Source organism: Sminthopsis crassicaudata, chromosome 2 (assembly GCF_048593235.1).
Source record: "Sminthopsis crassicaudata isolate SCR6 chromosome 2, ASM4859323v1, whole genome shotgun sequence".
NCBI classification, from domain to species: Eukaryota; Metazoa; Chordata; class Mammalia; order Dasyuromorphia; family Dasyuridae; genus Sminthopsis; species Sminthopsis crassicaudata.
The window spans coordinates 606,700,632-606,721,231 of NC_133618.1; positions in this window are offsets into that span (position 1 = coordinate 606,700,632).

Sequence of the window (20,600 nt, forward strand, 5' to 3'; positions counted from 1 at the left end):
TTTTCTAATCAATAGCAAATTATTTTAAATGACTGTTGATGGCCACAGACAGCTGCAAGAACACAAGTGAAAATAAAGCGGGGAAGGGCAGGCTGCCCAGTTCATGGAGAGGGCAGCGAGGATATAATGCAGCAAGCCTTTGACATTTCAGGATACACATGCTGAAAGACTTACCCTGGCTGGCCCGCTACAAATCTCCTAGTAATTCATTAAGGGGGAAACACTACTTGAAACTCCTCACTTCTATTTTAACACCCTTTGTCTTTAAACTTCCAAACTCTGTGGGTTCATTCCTGTGTCAAGCAAGCCTTCGTCTACCTCTACAAACCAGTTTTTCATTCTTGATAGAACACACTGTTTCGCTTGAATGGAAAGATTAAACTAATGCTTTTCCTTTAAGTATTTTAACAGTCTGTGGAGCTTTCCAAGATCCTGGGATCACCAGAGGGATATATGATCAATGAGAAGGAGAAAATAATGTCAAAAATAGGATGACTGATGAGCTAAACAATGATGATGAATTGCCCCGGTAGGAAAGCCTCATATATAAACACAGCATTGAGCTAGGGACTGACCAAATTTCTTCAAGCTATCTGGGATGTTGTTGTGAATGTTTAAATTAGGTATAAGCAAAAGAGGGCTCCTTTCTCTGTCTTCTTCCTGAACTTCAAGTTTGAAGGGACTTTGGAGATGTTTTAAGTATAATCTTCCTCTCCTTCTGCCCCTTACCTTTTTTTTTTTTCCTTTTTTAACAGAGGATCCCAATCTTATTTTTCAGAAAGAGTTAGTAGCTTGTCAAAGCTCCTGCAGCCTGTTGGTGGCCCATCCCAGAGCTAGAATCAATCATTCAACAAGCATTTATTAGACTCCCACTCTGTGCCAGACACTGCATTAGGCCCTGAAGATACAAATACAAAGGAAAAAAAGCAGTCTTTGCTCTAAACTCCATGCATTCCCCTGTATACAGTAAATTAGGGCCAATTTGTGGAGATTTTTTGAATACCCAGTTAAGGAGTTTAGATTTGATCTTCTAGGCAATAGGGAGCCCTAGAAGGTTTTTAAATAGCAAAGAAATCTGATTAGAGCAGTGAATGAAGAATATGAATATGGAAGTGTAATGCAGGATGAATTGAAGCGGGGAAGATACTAGAAGTAGAGATGTCATTTGGGAGGTTATTGTAATAGACTGCATTTTTCATTGTAAGTTGCTAAATTGACTCTCCAATTTAAAAAAGAATGCTAATAACTGGTATATATGCTTCTGCATATTTTATGCTTTATGGTTTTATAAATGTTTGTATAATGGTTACAAGGTAGTAGGATTCATTAGAGCTCTTCCAGCAGAGCCTGAATGGAGAATTGTCAGAGACTTTGAAGGGGGCAGCCTGGGTCGAGGGGTGAGTTGGACTAGATGGTCTCTCAGATCTCTCATAACTCAGATCTTGTGAATAATCATGAGATATGAGTTGTTCAGATATTATTATCCCTATGTTTACAGATGACGAAACAGACTCAGAGAGGGAGGTTGCTACTTATTTAATGGCACACTATAAGTAAATGGCAAGATTCAAATCTCAAATCAGACTCTAGGGAACTGAACCAGTTTTCCTAGGACCTTCTCATGCTCCAAAAAGCTGAGCTGGAGGCCCTTGCATTACCTCTCTCCTTTCCTTCCTGGAAGGTGCAGACAAGCCTTAGGCAGCCAGAATCATCTAGCCCTCAGCTCTTCAAAGCTTGCCCACACCTTTTCCTAAAAGCTACTCTGTGGTTACATCTGCATTCATAATAACTGCTATCATGAATAGGCAGGATGTCCTAGCTGTCAGAGCAAATCAGCAAGAGAAATATTATGATCTTTCCTTGACGTATTTCTGGCTGGGACTTCCTGTTTTCCTAACAGCTTTATAATGATTAAAAATTTGAGTTCAAGGTAATAGAACACATTCATATATTACCTGAATGCTGGGTTTTTTCTCTATAATCTGTTATTAAAAAACAGCTGCTAGGAACCTGCTGGTCCCACTGGGAGTGCAGGGGGGAAGGTGCTGGTAAATGGGGTGGGAATGGAAGGGTGGTTTCCTCTACCATGTAGACCCAAAATTCCAGGGAATATTGACATTTAATGGGAAGAGGAGTCCATGTATTCTCTCTGCTGTGGTCCTAGGATACAGCATGATATGGCAGCCCCAAAAGTTAATATAACATTATTCTGCATTGAGAGAAGTTCAGCTCCCAGGAATGAGGAGGTGATTGGGTGACAGTTCTGCAATACTCTGCCCTGATCAGAACATCATCAGGATATTATCTTAGGTTGGAGAGCCACAGTTTAAAAAGAATGCTAATAAATGGAGAGAGAATGGAAGACAGCTAGGAGAATGAAGAATCTCGTTTCCATGGCATAGAGGAAATAGGATGTTCAGCCTGGAGGCAATTAACTCTTGGGATAAACAGACTTTAAGTAACTGAAGGACTGTCATGGAAAAGGGAATTTAAATTTGTTTTGTCTGATTCTGGAGGACAGCAAAAGATGAAAGCAAAAATAGGTTATATTAGGAAAAATAGATCTGTCTATAGTATATATATATATGTATATGTATATATATGTGTGTGTGTGTGTGTGTGTGTGCGTGTGTGTGTGTGTGCATGTATACACCCCCCCCTCCACAGTATCTGCTCTACAGCTTATAATGTCGAGGAGTTACCTATAGCCCTGAGGGGATGGGAGACATGTCCAGAGTTACATAGCTAGTATGTGTCAAAGTGGAGATTTGAAGTCAGGTCTTCCCGTCCCTGAGATCTTCTTTACCGAACAATTAGAGCTGTTCGAAGTAAAATCAGCTCTCTGGAAGTAGTGGGTCCTATCTTATTAGAGGTCTTCAAGTAAAACTAGGCAATCACCTTTGGGTGTATTGTAGAAGAGATTACTTTCCAGACTTTAGTTGGCCTAGGAGGACATCTGAGGGTCCCTCCATTCTGAACTGAAGAAACTGATGATCTGAGATGCATTAGAAAGAATAAAAGACTTAAGGAATCAGGTGACCTGTGCTAATACTTGAAGAACCGTTTACTAGCTTTATGACCTCAGACAAACCATTCAAACTTTGTTGAATGACTTGTTTCTTCATGTTTAAAACAGAAATCATATTTGCCAATCTCCTGCCTGAAGTTGTAGAGATTAGTTAACATAATGTATAAAGTGCTTTTTAACTAGGATGCTCTGTGTTAACAATGAACTGCTACAATCAACATTGCTACTCAGGCTAGAGGGATGAATAATAGCCTTGTCTCTCAGCTGGATCTGATCAGCTCCCTGAAGTGTCTATGGTAATGTCTGCTTAAAATATGACATTAATACATTCACTCAAGTGATGTTTTCTTGACCAAAAGCACTATGCCCTGGTTGATGACCCTACTATAAGAAAAGGGGCATTATGCCAGAGCATGGGGAGGACAAGGAGACCAAAAAAAGATTCTAAATGTAGGCACATATGATTCCCCCAAAACCAAAGGCTCTGGGTTGCATTGAGTAAGCAACAGACACTGAGTGATCAGCAGATAGCAAAAATATAAAAATCCTGGGGACCTGGAATATCAAAAATTCACACAAATAGTCAGCAACCAGGACATTGGAAGAAATGAAACACCAAGAAAACAGAAAGCAGAGACTATAGGGCACCAAAATAAAGACAGGATCTTAATGCCAAGGCACCTGAATGTCATGGTTCCCATCTATCTTTTTCCTCCTCTCATCTGGATAAGATCCAATTTAAAATGACCTTGGTTCAAAGACTTCCTGGTGAAATTTATGTCAAGTAATTGGATGGTTGGGTAGTAATTTGTGAAACAATTATAAAGTTAGAAATGGGCATAAATATTTCTTAGACTATGGTACCTTGGATTTATAATATTAGTCTCAGAATCTCAGTCTAGTCAGGGAGTACCTGAATTATCCTGACGACTCAGAGAGCGAGTTAGATACTATGCTGGGACCATTTGTTTTTTCAATTGGATGTTCTTTCCTAACACCAAATTTATTTTTATTACATCTGATAGGGATACTTATAGTAACCCACTAGAACTTCCATTGGGATTAAAGAGTTCTTCAAGAAGTTCTAGATTTCCTCTCTGGGGCATTAACATTCCTTTACTTTAAACTTTAGCCTAAATGGAGATTCCTGGTCAGCTATTACTCCATGCTGATGAGAGTTTCCAGATGACTCTTGCTATCACTAATCAACCCAATTGATTAGGGTTTCACTATAGTAAGACCAGCATTGCTCTTAGAGTTTCTGGTGTGCTACAAAACAGAGAGAGAGTTGCTTAAGCAAATGTTTTCTACTTCTTGCCAAAAATAGAGAAACCAATTGTCATATTTAAGAACAGATTGTCATCGTATCCTAAGTCAAAACTTTAAAGTTGGAAGGGACTTTAGAAACATTTAATTCAACACCTTCATTTTATAGCTGAGAAAACCCAGAGATGGATTTGCCCAATGTCCCAGAGGTAGCAAGCAACAGGACTGGTATTAGAACAAAAGTTCTTTTAGGATCATACCATGCTTGCTCCCTTGCTGCCTCTGGTTTTTAAGCATTTGGACAGCACACATGGACATCTTAGCTGAGTGATCACTCTATCACATTGGAGGATGCTCTTAAAAGATCGCAAAATCACTTGGATGAAACTGAATGAAAACAGCATTCTTACTTTCTTTGGTCAAATAGTTGTAAACAAGCAACTAGAATAGTAGGGAAAGTTAAGAGACCTGGGTCCAGCTCCTGATACCACAGCTTAATAGATGCATCACCAGGGGCAAGTTTCTGCAAGTTTCAGTTACTTCATTTGTAAAATGGAGATAAAGGATACTTGCACTAGCTCCCTCCTTCTCAGGGTTGTGATGAAGAAAGCTCTTTGTAAACTCTAAGGTGAGCGAAAGCCTATGGCACAGTAGAGAGAGACCACACTGTTCAGACTCACATTCCTGATCAGGACTTGCCTCTGGCATATATTGGTCAGTATGACTCTCAGCCAATATACTACATCACTTAGGCTCCTGAGAACTCTCTGGGACTAAGTTTCAGAGTAAGCATAGATCTGCATTGGTTAAAAAAACAAAAACAAACTTCCTCCCTGTGAGTCTTTTGCGCCAAAGAAATCACAGATCCCTTCCAAAAGAAAAGTGTTACTTTATATAACTATGATTATTATTAGCTATGTCAGATTGTAGTCTATGGATATGATCACTTTGGAGAGTCATAAACTCAATTGTAGGAAGTCCATCTGGAACAAGAAAAGGCATCCATCAGCTTGCTTTAAATAAGCTTGTCTGGTTCTAGGGCAGCTGCTCAGGTCTGTCTTCTCCAGTCCCTTTTAGGCCTAACTGTGCCCACTGTAGGCTTGGGATCTGATTTAATAAGTAAAATAAGAATGAGTTAAATAGGTAATTAAAGCAATAAAAGTCCCCTTTCTCTCCATCCCTTTTAAATGTACCCTATATTTCTATTTACTCAAGAGGACACTGTAGTTAATATCTTATCATCTAGGGGCAGCTAGGTGGTGCAGTGGATAGAGCACCAGTCTTGAATTCAGGAGGACCCGAGTTCAAATCTGGTCTCAGACACTTAACACTTCCTAGCTGTGTGACACTGGGCAAGTCACTTAACCCCAGCCTCAGGAAAAAAAAAAATCTTATCATCTACTGAGACCCTACTGTGTGTACAACAAATTTCATACAATGGTTTACTTGTTTACTTGGAAGTAAAAGCACCAGTAAAAGGTTTTTGAGTAGGGCATGAAAGAATTTTGTTTGTTATGTGAAAGGTAGATTGGAGAGAGGAAAGCTAGTAGAGGCAAGAAAGTCAGTGAAAGGGATGTGGTCAAGAGAACTTCAACTACAGCTCTGATCTTGTAAGATGGGAAGATAGGAGGAAAGTGGCACTGGAAGCAACAGGATTGGATAATTGATTTAGGGTTGGGAGATAGAGAAGAGTGAATAATGTCTTCAAGATATTGAAACTATGTGGCTTCAAAAATGGCTGACAGAAACAAGGAAGACAGAGGTAGCTTGGGGGTGCCGAGGAAACAATAAAGAATGAGTTTGAGTTACTTGTGCTGGTGTGACACATCACCATAACTACCTACAATCATAAAGTAAGAGCTGGTATGATTCCCAAGGTGTTTTCCAAGAAGCCTTTGTATATTGTGTGCTGCTTAAACCCTAAATTTCTAACCCATTTTCTTTGTTGATAAACTATACCTTCCCTTTCCCTCCCTGGTTAAATACCGTTTCGTTCTCAGCTATCATTAAATTTGAGGAGTTGTTCATCCCTTGCCACCCACATGCCTTCTCTCCACCCTTCACTGGCTTGTGTTAGTGTCAGACTAAATACCCAAAGTGACACGTAGAGTCTGGGCTAGAGGGTTGGGCTGGTTGCCCTTGCATTTCATAGGCTTTTTTTTTTGTACTAGGCACAAAAAGTCATTCCTTTGAGTGAGAAAGCAATGGTACAGACACTCTGCATTTTCATCTGAGCTGGAAATGTGCCCTCCTCCTTTGTAAATGTTGGCATTCATTTCTGGAAAACTAGGGAGGCTGCATTTCCATGGGCAAAGTAAAACTGCTTTGACCCTCATTTCTATTGCCCACAGAGATGGGGCCAGAATCAAATTAATTGTTTTTTATGATAATAATCATAGACCTGAGTCTAAGCCTACATTTAGTCCTACATTTAATAACTGTGTGACCCCGGCCTTCTGGACTTATATCTACTCATCTATAAGGACTGGATGGCTTTTAAGGTACTTCTCTAGCTTCTAGGAGTAGTGAGGTAGCACAGTGGATAGAGTACTCGGCTCAGAGTCAAAAAGACCCAATTTCTAATCCAGCCCCAAATACTAGCTGTGTTCTATTGCCCAGCAAGTGACTCAGTCTCTGTCTCCCTCAGTTTTCTCAACTGTTAAATGGAGATAGTAATAGCATCTACTTCCTAAGGTTGATGTGAGGACCAAATGAGATAATATTTATAAAGCATCTGGCACAGTGTCTGGCACATAGTATGATCCGTATAAATGCTTATATCTTTCCTTCCTTCCTTTCTCTTTTTTTCCATCCTTTCTTCTTTTCTTTGTTCCCTTCTAAAAGGTACATACCACTGAAATGAAGTATTATTAGCCCCATTTTGCTGATATGGAAGTTAGGTAAATAGTCCCAGCAGAATTAAGACTTAAACTCAAGACATCTGTATCAGTAGATTGAATTTTATTTACATGGATGAAATCAGGGTTTCTAGTCCATTTAAGCTCTAAATTTGTAGAGAGAACAAGGATTTTTCATTGTCATCAGAAAACACTTTATTTTTTTTTCTTTCTTCTTCCCCTTCTCTTCCCTCTATCCACATAGGGTATCATGCCCTTATCTGTGAGTGATCTGCCCACAAGAATGTAAATTTTGATTGCTTAAACCTTGCAAGTCTTGGAGTTTATGGGTTAAATTTCTTTCTTAAGGACCTTTTCTTAAACCTAAATCATTCTGGCTCTCTTGATTGGTCAGCAATAGGTAAGATTTTAATTCAGACCCAAATCTAGTTTTCTATCCCTTATTCTGCTGGCTATGTCACCATTTAGAGACTTCTCTGAACCTTGACAGTTTAAGTGATTTGCCCAGGGTCATATCAGAGGCAATGTTTGACCTCAGTCCTCCGCCTTCATGGAGGCCCTCTCTCTATTACCTTTCACTGTTTCTCAAAGACCTATTATCTTTCCACTGTAATCCACAGACCCTATAAAGATGAAGCACTTTGTCAAGCTGAATAGAATAATCATTTTTTAAAATGGGTTTATATTTCATTTCTTAGTATATATTTGCTAAAATGTTTTAAATTTGTTTTTTCAAATGCCAAGTTGAGATGGAGGCAGTGGGGTATGCTGGAAAGGACTCTAAATGAGGGGCTGGTAAATAAGTAAGAGTCTGAGACTTAAGTTGTCTTAATTGTAAAATGGAAGAATTGACCCCTCTAGGCTCTATAGAGGTCTATGCTCTCTAAGATTGCCTTTGATTCTAATAGTTCATGTTCTAAAGTCCAAGATTTGATAATTTAACATTTTAATTTCTAAAGCTGTCTCTAATTCTGAATATTAGATTTTTAACATTCTCTGTTCTAAAGTTACTTTCAGCTCTAGTATTTTACATTCTAAAGTTGGTTCGAGCCCCAACATTCTGAAGCAATATTCTGTATTCTAAGGCTATTCCCAGGTTTAATGGTCTATGTTCTAAAGACCCTGTGTTCTAAAGTGTGTTGGGTTTAAAGCTGCTTCTAATTCTAATGATCTATTATCTGAAGTTCCTACATAACAATGTTCTGAGTCCCAAGACTACTTCTAGCCCTAACATTCTATATTCTAAGCTCTTTTCCAGGAGTTGTAAATAAGAGTGTCTGTCCCATTATATTGATGATGACAAGAGAAGGAATGCGAACTAGTGGAAACAACCAAGTTAGACTGGGGATTGTAGCCCTGGCCCTGCTTGGAGTATAGAGAGGTTGTTGTTTGTCCTTAGTGCTTGAAGAGGACCATGACATGGGGAGGTGATGACGTGACATGCAAGAAAATTGGATTTAAGTGAGGGAGGCTGTGCAAGATCACTTCCCTCACACTGGGGAATCATAATAACCAAATGGAAGAGTATGTGTAAAAATGTTGTAAATCATAGCACTGGAGTTCTAGAGCTAGAAAAGGTCCAGAAGATTTTCTCATTAAACCTTTTCATTTTCCAAGAAGGGAAACTGAGACCTAGAAAGAAAGAACAAGATGATGGATGTGAAAGTACTTTGTAAGTATAAAGCACTGCTACAGGTAAGCTATGTTTTGATAATGATATAAAGCACTGTGTACAGGTAAGCTAAGTTTTGATAATGATATGAGCCATATAAAGTTAATTAGTAGGAGAGCAAGAGCTAAAATCATAGTCTAAAGCATCATGCACAAGCAAGCTGGAAGTGATAGGGTGTATCCATCAAGGCACTGGATATATTCAGAGTGGAAGGAAGGGAGCAAGCAGCTCTAGCTAACCACACAGGCTAGGTTCCATTAATAGTCACCTTTTGCCCAGAGATGATAAAGGTATGTTAGGTTCAGTTCTGGGCAAAACTGCTTCCTGCAACTTTTAAAAATTTTTAAAGAGATATCTTAGGAGGATTTTTTGACATTTCCTTAAAACTTTTCTCTTTCTCTGTCTCTGTTTCTCGCTATCTTCCCTTTCTCTATTGCTCTTCCTCTATCTCTCTCTTTAAAGCTCTACTATGTTGAACCTGACCTCCTTGACCTGACACCCTCAGCAAGGGTTCCCAGGCCACACACAGGGCCTTGATAAAGTATCTTTTGATAGTTTTCCTTTTTTCTGTGAGCTATTTATTCCCTTCCCATTTCCCTTGAGGCTCCTACTGTCCATAGGAAATCTCTTTTTCTTTTCTATTTAAAAACAAAAAAACAAATCAAGCTTTCCACAAAGGCTTTGACAAGTCACATTCACACTAAAGTGTAAATGGATGAATATGCTTAACATATTAGCCCTCCTAAGGAGATCTATTCTTTAGCAGATAATACTTTAAACCAAAGAAATGAAACCTTATATTTCAGGTAACAGGGAGCTCTGAGGAATAAGTCAGAGATCTACAGGAGAAAATCATGCTGTATTGTTAATCAACAATCAACCTACTTGTAAGAGCAGGCCAGGCCAGGCTGCCACTTAGGCCTTCCCCTTGGATGTAGCCTCTCCTTAATGTCCATGACAGTTCCCAGTCCCCCAGAGCATCATACTGCCTGAGTCTGCCTCCTTTTCTTCTATTGCCCCTCCAGGTTACTATCCTTATACCTCATCCTCTCAGAGACTCATCTTTGAACATTTGAAGGTGACACCTAACTCCTCTACCCAACTAATTTGTGTTAATGGGATGAAGAAAAACAACTGGACTCTTGAACAAGAAAATCATACTACTCGCTGCATGATTCTATGCAAACCATTTTCTCTTTTTGTGCCTCAGAAACCTCCTAAAATGGGAGGGTTGGATTAGATGTCTTATAAGAATCAAATCTATGAGATGTATTTTAAGCTTTTTATTTTCAAAACATATGCATAGATAGTTTTCAACATTCAGCCTTCAATTTTTTCTCCCTCCCTTCACCCAGATGACACAAGAAAAACCAGATCAAAAAGGGGTGGTGGTGAAATGAGAAAGAAAATAAAATGCAAGGATGATTTCAGAAAGGCCTAGAGAGACTTACATGCTGAATGAAATGAGCAGAACCATGAGGTCATTGTAACTTCAATAGTACTGTTTGAGGATGTATTCTGATGGATGTGTCTCTCTTCAACAATGAGATGAACCAAATCAGTTCCATTTGTTCAATAATAAAGAGAACCAGCTACACCTAATGAAAGAACTATGGGAAATGAATGTGGACCACAACATAGCATTTCTACTCCTTCTGTTTTTGTCCACTTGCATTTTTGTTTTCCCTCTCAGGTTATTTTTACTTTATTTCTAAATCTTATTTTTCTGGTGCAGCAAAATAACTGCACAAAGAGGTATACATATATTGGATTTAACATGTACTTTAACATATTTAACATGTTTTGGACTATCTAGGGAAGGGGGTGGGGGAAGGAGGGGAAAAGTTGGAACAGAAAGTTTTGCAAGGGTCAGTGATGAAAAATTACCCATGCATAGGTTTTGTAAATAAAAAGCTATAATAATTTTTTTAAAAAAGGAAAGAAAATGCAAGCAAGCAACAATAAAAAAACAGAAAAAGTTAAAATACTATGTTGTAATCCACACTCAGTCCCTACAGTCCTGACTCTGGGTGCAGATGACTCTCTCCATTACAAGTCTATTGGAACTGTCCTGAATCACCTCATTATTGAAAAGAGCCTAGTCCATCACAGTTGATCATTGTATAATCTTGTTGCTGTGTACAATGTACTCACTTCATTTAGCATCAGTTCATGTAAGTAGTCTCTTCAAGCTTCTCCAAAATCATCCTCATGGTCATTTGTTATAGAACAATAATATTCCATAACATTCATATATTATAATTTATTCATATGAGATGTATTTTTAGGAGACTCTTTTGATATTTTTTTTGATATTTTTAAAAATCTTTCTCACTATGCCCAAAGAGTTATCAAACTGTGCACACCCTTTGACCCAGCAGTGTTACTACTGGCTTATATCCCAAAGAGATCTTAAAGGAGGGAAAGGGACCTGTATGTGCAAGAATGTTTGGGGCAGCCCTCTTTGTAGTGGCCAGAAACTGGAAACTGAGTGGATGCCCATCAATTGAAGAATGGCTGAATAAATTGTGGTATATGAATGTTATGGAATATTATTGTTCTGTAAGAAATGATCAGCAGGATGATTTCAGAAAGGCCTGGAGAGACTTGTGTGTACTGATGCTGAGTGAAATGAGCAGGACCAGGAGATCATTGTACACAGCAACAACAAGACTATACGATGATCAATTCTGACGGACGTGACTCTCTTCAACAATGAGATGATTCAAACCAATTCCAATTGTTCAGTAATGAAGAGAACCATCTATACCCAGAGAGAGAACTGTGGGAACTGAGTATGGATCACAACATACAGCATATTCATGCTTTCTTGTTGATGTTTGCTTGCATTTTTGTTTTCCTTCTCAGGTTTTTTTGTTTTGTTTTGTTTTGTTTTGTTTTTTTTTGTTTCTAGATCCAACTTTTCTTGTACAGCAAAATAACTATATAAATATGTATACAAATATTGTCTGTCTCTCTCTGTTTACCTCTGACTGTCTGTCTCATTCAATCTCTGCTTCTCTGTTTATCTCTGTCTGTCTCTGTCTCTGTTTACCTGTCTGTCTCTGTCAATCTCTGTCTCATCTGTCTGTCTCTGTCTCTTTGTCTCTGTCTGTCACACACACACACACACACACACACACACACACACACACACACACACACACCCCTCAGTAGGCTCGCTCTTTAGTCTGCCTCCACACAGGGCTGCCCCAAACCCCGGGGGGGGGGGGGAGAAGGAGCCGGGGAGTGGGTTGGAAGGCTGGGTCCCTGCACTAGACATCCTCCTCAGGGCTGGGGAATCTGAGGCGGTTGTTTCCCTCACTCCCGTTTGCTCTTGGAATTCCTGGATCTCTTCTGATGGCTTGAGACAATCCTCATAATCTTAGCAAGTCGCTGACGCCTCTGCCAGCTTCCAGAGTCAGGGCTGGATCCTCCCTTCACATTCTAGTTCCATTGGAACTGGGGTGGGAAGGGGGGAGAGGGCTGGACCCTGGAGGAGAGAGAGCGGCAGATCTGGTGGGGCTCCCTGCTTCTACTTCAATGCCCTGTCTGTCCGGATGCCGGGCAGGAAAGCCGTGTCAGCTCTAATGGAGAGCAGCATTGATCAAATGTGCATTTAGCTAACGTTGGGCCAAAAAAAGCCCAGGAATAAACAGGGCAGGCGCTAATCCTTGGCGGGATGGCTCACAGGAGCAAGTGTAGCAATTGGACAGGAAACAGTTTGAGGCAGCCTGCCAAGGGACATTTAGCAGCCTGTCTTAAGTTTTAATTTTCTGGGAAGGAAATCTCTTCTTCAAAGGAGTTATAATTCCTTCACCCCAAAAAGGCAAAATTCTCCTCCCTGAGGTATTTGCAAATTCCCTCAAAGTGCAGACCAAATTCCACTCTCTTGTGGTCACACTCCTGACAAGAAGGCAACTCAAGGACACCCAGATGTTCCAGAACCCAGCTCCCTCCCTGGAAACCTGATAATTGCACTGAACTTTGGACGACTGCAGAGTGCCGAGCCTGTGAATCCCATCAGACAGGCCCGGGCTGCTGAAGTCACAGCCTCAGTAGCTGGAGCTGCTGCTGGCTTCCTCCAGGCCAGCCCCTGCCTGTGCCCGCCTACCCGCTGCTGCCTGTGCCTGTCTACTGTGCCCATCTAACCGCTACTGCCTGTGCCTATCTACTGCTGCCTGTGCCCATCTACCCACTGCTGCCTGCACCCACTTACCTACTGCTTCCTGTGCCCAACTACTTACTGCTGCCTATGCCTACCTACTTACTGCTGTTTGTGCCCATCTACCCACTGCTGCCTGTGCCCCTACGTACTGCTGCCTATGCCCATTTACTCACTGCTGCCTGTACCCAACTATCTGCTGCTGCCTGCACCCACTTACCCATTGCTGCCTGTGCCCACTTACTTATTGCTTTTTGTGCCCACCTACTTACTGCTGCCTATAGCCACCTACTTACTGCTGCCTGTGCCTATCTACTTACTGCAGCCTATAGCCACCTACTTATTGCTGCTTGTGCCTACCTACTTACTGCTGCCTGTGCCCATCTACTCACTGCTGCCTATAGCCACCTACTTATTGCTGCTTGTGCCCACCTACCTACTTCTGCTTGTGCTCATCTACTCACTGCTGCCTGTGTCTACCTATCTATGCTGCCTATGCCTACCTACCCACTGCTGCCTGTGTTTGTCTACCTACTGCTAACTGTGCCCATCTACCTACTGCTGCCTATGCCCAACTACTTACTGCTGCCTGTGCCCACTTACCTGCTGCTGCTGCGAACGTTAGCTCCAAACTCAGGCTCTCTTTATGTCTTTGCCCTGGAAGGGCAAGAAGGCTGTAGTTGAAGGCTTGTGGTCAGGTAGAATCCTTCAGTTTGAAGTCAGCTGCTCTAATCACAAAGTTGTCTTTGAAAGCCCCACAGAAAGATTTTTCCAGCCTCAGAGTATCTCAGGGTGGGATCTTTGGGTCCAAGGTGTTGCTTCTAAGCGACATGGATAGGGAGGTGGCTGTTTGGTGCTTCTGCACTGTTCCAGGATGGCTGGAAGTGTAGGGAAGAGCCCTTTCTGGTAGTCATCCATACATATCTCAGGTTGGACAATGGGTGAGATATTTACATAGCAGCCCCCACATGACTCAGTTACCAGAACTCCCAACTAACTAGTGTGTGCATAAAGTTAGGGAATGGACCTGTGACTTTATTGCTATAGATCAGAGCTTTTTAAGCTTTTTCCAAAATAACTCTATCTTGTCTAAGAAATGTTTACATGATTCCAGAAATATAAGTATATAAATACATATACAAATAAAACACAATTTTGTGATCCCCACATTCAATTGTGAGATCCCACATGGGGTCACAAACCACAGTTAAAGAAACGGGGTGATAGAGAACTAATTCTCAGGTGGAAGAAGCTCTTCCATTCCCAAATCTTCTCTTAGAGGCTGGTACAATCTTTATAATCCTGTTGAGTCACCAAGGTGTCTTCAGAATCCTTCCACAATCCATTTCCAGTTGTGAGAAGGTAGATATGGGGCAGAGTGTAGGGGAGAATGTATTGTTTTAGACAGAGTTTCCTGAGAAATAAATAGGTGACTTAGCAAGTGTCACACAGTCAGTATTATCAGAATCGGGACTTTGAACCTGGGTTTGCTATCTCCAAGGCTTTCCAAACCAGGGAAACTGTTGTTATCATCCAACTCCCTGATCTACTTTGATCCATAGAGTACCTAGAAACCAGAAATCAAGACAGAGCAGTTGTCTGACTTTTGACTCCCTGATCTGCCTTGACTTGAAGCCTCTGAATAGTCTCTGCTATTAGAGCTCTTTGCTCTTGTTGAACCCTGGACCTTTCCCTGACTAGCATCTTTCTCTTAATTCTAGTCTTCCCCTGGATTGTGGTACAGATCTTTGACTCTTCAGGGTGGCTGAGCCAGAAATTGGACAGTGTCTTTGTAGTTCCTGAATTTTAGCTCCCTAATTTTCCACATTTTCTTGGTTTTGAATTCCAGAGGGGAACTGATTTTTCTTGCTTGTCTTAGCCACTTATATACTGGCAGGCCATCTGGGAACAGACTGGCTTGGTCTTTGGCTCCCCCCCATTTCCCCTCCCCAATCCTTTCTTTTTTCCCCTTCTTCCTACTCCCCCATTCAGCTGCTGAAGATTATTTTCTCCCCCACCAAGGGATTCCTTTAATGGCTTAAACCTGATGGTCCTACTTCAGGCGCTATATGACGGTATTGTCCGAACTCCCATGTAGTTTGTAGCTATAATGGTCAGGCTGCCTGTTATATGACCATTTTCCCAGCAGAGGGCTTCTGAGACTGCTGAGCTATTAGAACGACGGGCCCAATTATTTTTAATACTGTAGGTCTTAGTGTGGACTCAGGAACCTCTGGGAACTTTATGGCATCAGTTGTTAGGACAATAGCTTGGGTTCGGTCATCCAAACTACGGCTGGTATACCTTCCATTGCTACTAAATTCTCATTAGAGTTATCACAAGCAATTTTCACTAGAGGTAAGTCCCAGATGCTTGTATTTAGCCCCATTCAAATGGATGAGTGGGCAAGATACCCAAACTCAAGAGCAATGGTCCCACATGAGCTTCTATATCTCCACTCGTGGCTGTTGACCCCTCCTAATAAAAGGCAGACTCTGCCATGACAATCACAGACTAAAGGAATCTGTTTAAGATATGACTTCTGGTGACTCCAAGTCCAACTTGACTAGCAGATCAGGGGGAGATTAAAGATTAGAGAAACACATGGCAAGCCAAGGGGCCAGATAGGGAAGTTGTAGCATTAGCATAGTGGTCTGTAATGGCTATTTCCCTCCCTTCCTTGGGTATTAAGATTTCCTGATTTCTCAGCTAGTAGAAGACCTGGACCCTAGTGTTTATGATAGAAGGCTGAAAATGTGACCAAGTTATTGAATGAATTAAATAGAATATGATTGCTGAAAAACAAAAGAAGAAAGCAGAGTAGTAAATGTGGGAAGAGAATAAGTAGAATATTAGATAATGAGTATGAAGGAAGAAGGATAGCCCCAGAACTGTCTCTGTGTTTTTAGTGAATGAATAAGTCTTGAGTGGATACTAGAATCAGGCAGAGGTAAGCCTCCCCTGTCTCTGTAGCTGCTGACGAGATTGTACAGCATTCTAGTGCCTTCTTACAAATATTGATGTATTTTGGGAACTGTGATGACAAGGATTGGCAGGTATTCCCTGCCATTTTTGCTTTGGAAAAGAACGCTGGAAAAAGTAACAATGGATCCAGGGCTTGGATTAGTGCTAAGTGGTAAAGTGCTTATATGTGTGAAATAGTTGGGTATCATAAGGACCTTGAAGGCCATCCAGTAGGGTTGTCTTCAACCTTTGGAATATGCCCCCAGCTCCCTCCTCTGAGTCTGGGCAATGGGGACCACATAACCATTACTGACTTCTCTTTCTCCCATCAGGATGATGATTTTTTATCTTCCTGATAGAAGACAATTTGAGATATTTCCTGGTAACTGCCCCACTGTACTGGGCATTTTCTTCCTGAGAATAATTTTCAGATTCTACCTCTTCTCTTATTTCTGTCCTGTTCTGTTCAAAACTATTCAGATAAAGCTCTTTCCCCTTTTTTTAGCCATTTGATAGCCAAATGTTTCTATACTTTATTTTTCTTGATCTGATAAGTAGATGGAGTACAAATCAAATTTTCACCCTATACCTTCTAACATCAGCATGACTGGTCACCCCTTCTGCCCACCTTGGAATTGTTATAATTCCATTGGTTCATCCATTCAGATGGTACCCTTCTTTTCTGAACTATAGCTTCCAACTGTATATTACTTCACATTTATACCCTGTATCACAATCCCCGTAGTGGACCTAGGAAGGATACAGGTATCCCTAGCTGATTCACAGTGAACCCTGCTAGCAGCTTAAAACTAAAATAAATTTGTGTGACTATTTGTAAAGTCCAATGTAAGTCAGTCTGAATAACATGGAAACTTTAGGAGTTCCCCTGCAAACATACCTTTTGGTGGCCTTTGAACCTTGAAGACAAATCTGATTATCTAGCTATAATGTTCAACTCTAAAAAACCTTTCCAGAACTGACCAAGGATGATAAGCTTCTTTCTTATCACCTAGGCCTAAGTTTTGTGCCCCATTTACCTGGAACTATATCCTGAATTATATATTTATCCTGTCTTTACAACACAAAATTATACTTTCCTAACCTTAGTATACTACCCTTGATAAGAGGAAGTGCAGCAAATATGTTGATTAGGACATCTTTGACCCTTAAAGGTTTGGGGGCTGCCTATGGTAGCAAATAAACTGGCAGGATTATGGGTTTAAGAAGAGAACATAGGAACCAGTGAATCCTCATCATGATTTTCTACCAACATACAACTCCAATATAATTAGAGCCTTGAGATTCTGAGAAGCTCTTTTAAAAGACCTTCCTGGAAAGAGACATTATATGTATTGGCACTGTGGCTTAGCAAGAAGAGTTAGTTCAGCAGGAGGTAGTAGGGCCTACCTAAGTCCTGTATGTCATTCCCCTCAGCCAGGATGAAGTATCCAGCTACCAGTACCTTAAAAACAAAAACCTAATTCTAGAACATAGATTTAGATATATATTTTTATTTCCTGCATATCATGAATTTGGTTTCCAATCTTAAGCATATTCTTATATCTTTGAATTCCGACTAGCAGGAGATTTGCCAGTGTATTTTAGCCCTTTTGGGGCTGATACATCAGAATTATTCTAGTTAATATCTCTTCTTTTCTTTCAAGCCTTGTTCCCCTACTTGCTCCAAAAAAGATTACCCCTTTCTCCTCAGCATTATTCTACTTCCCCAGTGCCCTTGACAGCACATGATAATTCCCCTCATTCCAATATTGGCTTCAAACTCTGCCTGTATGATCTATAGATATCCTTGGTATATAATAAGTACTTAATAAACAAACTTTGAATAGAATGAATAGAATGTGCTTCATAAGATATGTGAATACTCTCAGCTCACTATAGTACAAATGATAATAAACTTCAAATGCACTGAATGATATCTTTGGTTTCCTTGGCAATAGTCTTTATATTCTTATGAACTATATAATTTCAGCATAAAATAGCTGATATAATAATATTTATCTCAACACATTGAACATTTCTTTCTTTTGGATTTCTTCCTACTTAAAACTTCCTTGTCAGTCAGCTTTGCTGATGACCATTCATTTCTTTTCACTAACTGGACACTCCCTAAAGGTCTGTTATAAGTCCACTCTCTTCTCTGTCTATACACTCTCCATCTGTGCTTAAGGTCTAGCACCAATCAATATTCAAGAAAAGTAGAGTGTTCAAACAGCATATTCAATATACTACCTATATCCTATTTCTATCTCTTTGGGATGGATCCCTACCTCAACCAGCATTCACACTGGTTTACCTGGGGTTTTTCACAGAATGGGTGGATGCAGTATTGAAGCTAAAATTTAAATTCTCTTTCAGGATTCTAGGGGTAATCTAAAAATGTATATGGCTCAGGAGAGAAGGACAATAAATACTATTCATCACTCTAAATCCCAAATTCCCACAGATGTTCTTCCCATTTTCCCAGAATCACTTACCATGATTCCATGAAATATTTTCTAATTGATAAGGCAAGAGCAAGAATAACTATAACATGCTATGAGGTAATAATGACTCTGCCCATACACCTGGGTCACACTACCCCATGAAGGAGAATGAGCATATATTCTTAGAAAACTAGCAGGGAAGCACATGAGTAGGAAACTTAAGTTCCCAAGACTCTTGGTCTCTTTAAAGAACAATCTACAAACTATATAACCTTCTGGGTAAAACCCTTCTCTGCTATGTGCTTCTTTTATAGTTTTCTTGCTGGACAAAGTTATTTCTCTGATACACTTAGGTTGCTAAAGGAGTGACAAACTTTTTACACATAGCCACTTTTGGTGGGATGCTAAGAGAGTGTTATACTCTTTTAATGACAAAGCAGTTCCTTTGAGTCAGAAGATTTCTCAGATCTACAGATAGGAGGTGTTTCTAGCTTATCCAGTCATTTCTCAGCAAAACTGAGCCTCTTCTCACAGAAAGGCATTTGCAAATTCTCTTTTCTCCTTTGCTCCTCTTTCTCAAACCAGAGCAGCCAATGGAAAATTTGCCTTTTCATTACACATATGGCACTAGAGGAAAATAAGCCTAGAATAGTTTTTCACATGGCAGCAGGATTCAGCGGTCTCCCAAAGAGCTTCCATTATCTCCAGAGTTTGTTAGGGGTTAGTTGTCTCTCTCTCAGCTGACTCAGTCCCCAACAGCTCACTATATTCTGTCTCCTTAGCCTTCATATACAATCAATTGCTAACTCTTTTCTATCCTACTTCCATCATCACATCTCTTGCATCTGCCTCCTTCCCACTGCTCCTCTTGCCTCTAGCCTCATTCAGTTACCCCCATCATATGTTCCCTGAGTTATTGAAACAGTCACCCTACTGTCCTCTCTGCCTCTAGTTTCTATCTTTTTTTTTTAATTTTTATTTTATTTTATAATTATAACTTTTTTTTGACAGTACATATGCATGGGTAATTTTTTACAACATTATCCCTTGCACTTACTTCTATTCAGATTTTTTCCCTTCCTCCCCCATTAGAGTAGGAAATGAAGAAATCAAATTGTCACTTTTCGCAGATGATATGATGGTATACTTTGAGAACCCCAAAGACTCTGCTAAAAAGCTATTAGAAATAATTCAGAATTTTAGCAAAGTCGCAGGATACAAAATAAATCCACATAAATCCTCAGGATTTTTATACATTACCAACACAATCCAACAGCAAGAGATACAAAGAGAAATTCCATTCAAAATAACAGTCGATAGTATAAAATATTTGGGAATATATCTACCAAAGGAGAGTCAGGAATTATATGAGCAAAATTACAAAACACTTGCCACAAAAATAAAGTCAGATTTAAATAATTGGAAAGACATTCAGTGTTCTTGGATAGGCCGAGCGAATATAATAAAGATGACAATACTCCCCAAACTAATCTATTTATTTAGTGCTATACCAATCAGACTCCCAAGAAACTATTTTAATGACCTAGAAAAAATAACAACAAAATTCATATGGAAGAATAAAAGGTCGAGAATTGCAAGGGAACTAATGAAAAAAAAGTCAGAGGAAGGTGGTCTAAGTGTACCTGATCTAAAGCTATATTATATAGCAGCAGTCACCAAAACCATTTGGTACTGGCTAAGAAATAGACTAGTTGATCAGTGGCATAGGTAAGGTTCACAGGGCAAGATAGTGAATAAAAATAGCAATCTAATCTTTGACAAACCCAAAGATCCCAAATTTTGGGATAAGAATTCATTATTTGACAAAAACTGCTGGGAAAACTGGAAATTAGTATGGCAGAAACTAGGCATGGACCCACATTTAACACCACATACTAAGATACGATCAAAATGGGTCCAAGATTTAGGCATAAAGAATGAAATCTAGTTTCTATCTGAATCATGAAGTTACAGGAAAATAAAATAAAACAAAACTAGGATTGGACTAGATCAGGCATGGGTTAACACATGTTTAACAATTATTGAGGTTTAATTTGCATTGTTAACATTTTCTTAAGTTTAGTTAATCAACAAAACAATAAATAAAACTTTGTTAATAACAATTTGCCAATGTTCAGGATATAAATATTCACACTGAAAATTTAACAATTTTAAATGGGCTCTTGAAAATTGTTCAGAACCA